Source organism: Muntiacus reevesi, chromosome 1 (genome assembly GCF_963930625.1).
Source record: "Muntiacus reevesi chromosome 1, mMunRee1.1, whole genome shotgun sequence".
Classification (NCBI taxonomy): Eukaryota; Metazoa; Chordata; class Mammalia; order Artiodactyla; family Cervidae; genus Muntiacus; species Muntiacus reevesi.
The window spans coordinates 81,469,553-81,475,286 of record NC_089249.1 but is presented as its reverse complement, the minus strand read 5'-3'; positions in this window follow the sequence as shown (position 1 = coordinate 81,475,286).

Sequence of the window (5,734 nt, the reverse complement as noted above, 5' to 3'; positions counted from 1 at the left end):
TAGTCCAGAAGCCTGAATCCCAATCTAGACCTGGCACTTTGAGGAGACTTGTAGCCACTTGTTTAGTTTCATCCAAGTAGGTTTTAACCTTTTGATGTAGTATTAACACATAAACCAAAGCAGCTGTCACTGTTAATAATTTTAGTGTCTCTCTCTGGGTATGAGAAGATGCAAGAATTTGGGCTCATAAAAATCCTTACCTAAAAATATCTAACTATCTGAAGGCTTGTTCTGTCAGTTTTTTTCAGAGTGCAGAGTGTCTCATTCCTGATCTCTACTCTGAACTTTGTTCGGGAGATGTTGAAGGTTAGCAGCTGCAGCCGTTCCTAATTTAATCTTTGCAGAAGCAGATGGCAAGTGTTAGTTTTCAATCAGCAGGGTTCTGTCATGGCCATAAATTTGACCACGGTTTGGGTGATGCATTTTATGTTCATTTTGTCCCATGGTGCTAGGAATGTTCATTCCCAGGTCTGATGAAGATTTTGCCAAGGTGCCACTCGATACGCTATTATTGGACTACGACTTGTTAGCAGTACCCAAAAATCTCTGGACCACCTGTCTTACCAGTCTCTTAAGGTCCAGGGAAATATTCCCTCTTGTTGCTTCTTCCCATATCTATAGTTATACTATTACAATCATTGATTTTGTATGGGACTATAGATTATCATTTTATTAGAGCCTCAGTCACAAATTTGGTAATGTAAGAAACAATAATTTTGTAAAACAGGCAAAAAAAAAAAAAAAAAAAAGAAATAGTATAGCTAACAGTATTAGTAAGGTCATAACATAAGTATGACTTTAAGATCTTTCATTAGGTGCAGCCTAGTATATCCTCAGTTTGTCTGGCTTAGTCTGTTTCATACTAGTCCTTATCTTTAAGAGAAATTGTATACACTGGCATTGTTCACAAGGCATTTATGCCAATTTTCTAATGTTACTAGATTAGTTATCCTTGGTATAGTTTTAAATGTTCCTTTAAATTTAAATGATCATACCCCAGTGTTAATCTCCTGGTTGTAGATCATGGAGTACCTGATCTTACCCCAAAAGTGAGACTTTAGAAACAAACTTAGAATGTTCCTTTAATAATTTAATTAAATCTTGTAACAGTATAGCATAACAGCAAGGAATTATTGAGAACTGAGTCTTACTAACACAGAGTTTAATTAATAAAACTAGAATTTAATATTTAGTGAAACACATTTTCTTTCCTAAAATTATCCCACTTTTTTTTTTAACCAAACACAGCCAAGGCTAATTTGTCTTTAAAATCAGTTCAGTTCAGTTCAGTCGCTCAGTCATGTCCGACTCTGCACACCATGAATCGCAGCACGCCAGGCCTCCCTGTCCATCACCAACTCCCAGAGTTTACTCAGACTCATGTCCATCGAGTCGGTGATGCCATCTAGCCATCTCATCCTCTGTCGTCCCCTTCTCTTCCTGCCCCCAATCCCTCCCAGCATCAGGGTCTTTTCCAATGAGTCAACTCTTCGCATGAGGTAGCCAAAGTATTGGAGTTTCAGCTTCAGCATCAGTCCTTCAGGGCTTCCCTGGTGGCTTAGAGGGTAAAGCGTCCGCCTGCAATACAGGAGACCTGGGTTCAATCCTTGAGTCAGGAAGATCCCCTGGAGAAGGAAATGGCAACCCACTCCAGTACTCTTGCTTGGAAAATCCCATGGACGGAGGAGCCTGGGAGGCTGCAGTCCATGGGGTCGCAAAGAGTTGGACATGACTGAGCGACTTCATTTTCCTTTATCAGTCCTTCCAATGAACACCCAGGACCGACCTCGTTTAGGATGGACTGGTTGGATCTCCTTGCAGTCCAAGGGACTCTCAAGAGTATTCTCCAACACCACAGTTCAAAGGCATCAATTCTTCAGTGCTCAGCTTTCTTTATAGTCCGACTCTCACATCCATACATGACCACTAGAAAAACCATAGCCTTGACTAGACAGACCTTTGTTGGCAAAGTAATGTCTCTGCTTTTTAATATGCTAGCTAGGTTGGTCATAACTTTCCTTCCAAGGAGTAAGCGTCTTTTAATTTCATGGCTGCAATCACCATCTGCAGTGATTTTGGAGCCCCCCAAAATAAAGTCAGCCACTGTTTCCACTGTTTCCCCATCTATTTGCCATGAAGTGATGGAACCGGATGCCATGATCTTAGTTCTGTGAATGTTGAGCTTTAAGCCAACTTTTTCACTCTCCTCTTTCACTTTCATCAAAAGGCTCTTCAGTTCCTCTTTGCTTACTGCCATAAGGGGGGGTGTCATCTGCACATCTGAGGTTATTGATATTTCTCCCGGCAATCTTGATACCAGCTTGTGCTTCTTCCAGCCCAGCGTTTCTCATGATGTAATCTGCATATAAGTTAAATAAGTAGGGTGACAGTATATAGCCTTGACGTACTCCTTTCCCTATTTGGAACCAGTCTGTTGTTCCCTGTCCAGTTCTAACTGTTGCTTCCTGACCTGCATACAGGTTTCTCAGGAGGCAGGTCAGGTGGTCTGGTATTCCCATCTCTTTCAGAATTTTCCACAGTTTATTGTGATCCACACAGTCAAAGGCTTTGGCATAGTCAATAAAGCAGAAATAGATGTTTTCTGGAACTCTCTTGCTTTTTCAATGATCCAGAAGATGTTGGCAATTTGATCTCTGGTTCCTCTGGCTTTTCTAACACCAGTTTGAACATCTGGAAGTTCTCTGTTCACGTATTGCTGAAGCCTGGCTTGGAGAATTTTGAACATTACTTTACTAGCATGTGAGATGAGTGCAATTGTGCGGTAGTTTGAGCATTCTTTGGCATTGGTCTTTTTTGGGATTGGAATGAAAACTGACCTTTTTCAGTCCTGTGGCCACTGCTGAGTTTTCCAAATTTGCTGGCATATTGAGTGCAGCACTTTCACAGCATCATCTTTCAAGATTTGAAAGAGCTCAACTGGAATTCCATCACCTCTACTAGCTTTGTTTGTAGTGATGCTTTCTAAGGCCCATTTGACTTCACATTCCAAGATGTCTTGCTCTAGGTGAGTGATCACACCATTGTGATTATCTGGGTTGTGAAGATCTTTTTTGTACAGTTCTTCTGTGTATTCTTGCCACCTCTTCTTAATATCTTCTGCTTCTGTTAGGTCCATACCATTTCTGTCCTTTATCAAACCCATCATTGCATGAAATGTTCCCTTGGTATCTCTAATTTTCTTGAAGTGATCTCTAGTCTTTTCTACTCTGTTGTTTTCCTCTATTTCTTTGCATTGATCGCTGAGGAAGGCTTTCTTATGTCTTCTTGCTATTCTTTGGAACTCTGCATTCAAATGGGGGAATCTTTCCTTTTCTCCTTTGCTTTTCATTTTTAAAATAAGTTTGATCTATTGACTGCATAAGCTCTTCTATGCTGATTCTGGTATAATTCCTCAGAAAGAGTCTCAAACTAAATTCCCAAGGGCAAGAAAGCCATGTCAAAGGCCTGCCATCAGATTTGTCTAGGTGGATTTCTCTGTTTTAGAGAGAACCTTTTTTAGAGGTTTTCAAAATATTTTGAGATTCCTGTACATATCAGGAGACAATCTTTTTTTATTTAGCTGATAACCAAAATAACAAAAAATTTTAAAGCAAGTATAAATTACTTAAAGGCAAAGAAATTCATGCAGCCTGCTATCAAAAGCAGCATCCCAAGAAAACTTTGCTCTCTCAACAGAGAGAAAGCCAAATTTAATTCTGGTACCAGCTTATTATTAATCACAAAATTTTTTTTACCTAATTAAATTCAATCTAGTCCTAATTAATCTTAGAAAGTCCTGACCACATACAAAATTCTTTTCCCAATGCTCCTTTTGTACAAACCTTTTATCACTTTCTGGATCTATATTAACTTGTCCTATTTTTCCCCCTCCGTATACAGTTGGCTCTAGAACAAAATTATTCTCATTTCCTTTGTCAGGCGAGTGTATGCTCCTTGGTTCTTTGTTTCGTCACAACAAAAATTTGGAGTGACGGATATTAAAGCCCCCTCGACGGGTCACAGCTCTCAGGTCTTGGACAGACCGTGCTATAGCTCTCAAGTCTAGACTGGACCATGTTATAGCTCTTAAATAAATCAGTGTTACAGCTTTATTTTATTTAGATAATAGCAGGAAAATCCATCTTCAAGGCGTGAGGACACATCGATCCAAAGATGTGAAGAGAAGAGCACCCCACTGCGCGCGGGGGGTGGGGGGTGGGGGAGGCAGGGAGAGAGATCGAGCGAGCATACACATGCGTGGGAGCGAGAGAGAGGGAGAGAACCCTTTGGCTCCTCTTTTTATATGTTTTTTCCTTCCCCTTGGGCCTGTCCTATGCAAATTGGGCTTAGGCAGGAGCTCTGTCCTACCTGAAGTCCTCACTCCAGTCCTTGGACCTTCCTTTGACCTTCCTCTGCTCTATTTTTGCGGGCTTTTCCCTTCCGGTCTTTTAGCCACCGCCATTTTGGACTCCTTTTCCTTATTCTAACTACCTAACATTCCCCCCTCAAGAGATGGGAGGCCCAATTCTTTGGGAATAGGGGCATCGAGGTCTTTCTGGCTACTTCCTGCTGAACTGGGACTGTGAGGGGTATTGGGCCTCCCCCTCTTGCTAGTCTCAGGTCTCAGAGTCTTCATAGCGGTGTCGGTTTTAAGGGTGAGGGATATTTTCCATGGTCGGCTGTAGTTTTGTATCTTTGTTGAACTGGCACCGCATGTTGTAGCTTGTTGACCTGAGCAGAGACAAAACAGGTTAGACAATTGACAGTACATGGAACAATCATAAGCAACATCAGTATGGGGTAACAAGGACTAGTAGGGGCATTAGCCAATTTCAAATTTACATCACCAGGATGGCTCAAGTCTCTCCTTGTTCAGAGATCAGAAGATCTATCTCCTGTCTGTTTTGGAGTATTATTTTTGTCAAGCTGTGTTGGCTCTTTAGAGCTATTTTGAGAAATCTTATCCCCAGAGGCCAGATTTTGGGGTTGTTTATTAGAATGGCACTCATTTGTAGCTCTGAATAGGTATCTGAGATCTCCCAGGGGCTCACAGGTGTATTGAGTGTCCTCTTCTGTTTTCTTCCACGGCTTGACTCGTGAGTAGTGAATCCAGGAGTCATGTCCTGGCACCTTGACCACTGTGGGAGTAGAAAGTATTACAGGGTAGGGGCCCTTCCATGTGGGCTGGAGTTAAGCCTTTGGGGACCCATCTTTCCAGACTTTAATTAGGACTTGAGTCCCTGGAGCATATAGTGGTGACTTCTTAGAGTGTTTTGGGTCCTGGTTCATACCCCACAAGCGTATATCCTGTTGGAATTGCCCAATGGCCATGGTATAAGACTGGAGGGTCTGAACCTCTGGATCTAGGAAGAGGTCATTGACATAAACAAAAGCTCTCCCACATAGCATCTCATAAGGACTAAAACCAACCTGTTCCTTAGCGGCAATACGGGTACAGAGGAGAGCTATTTGTAAAGCCTCCTGCCATCCCAGGGAGGTCTCTTGGGTTATCTTTTTTATCGCTGATTTTAAGAATTGGTTGGCTCTTTCTACTTTTCCTGAAGACTGAGACCTCCAGGCACAATGGAGATAATAAGTAATGCCCAATACTTTAGAGACTCCTTAGGTGATCTTAGAAGTAAATGATGTCCCATTGTCACTTTGTAATGACCTGGGCAGACCAAACCTTGGAATGATTTCATGGAGCAGTTTTTTTTTACCACCTCCTCAGCCT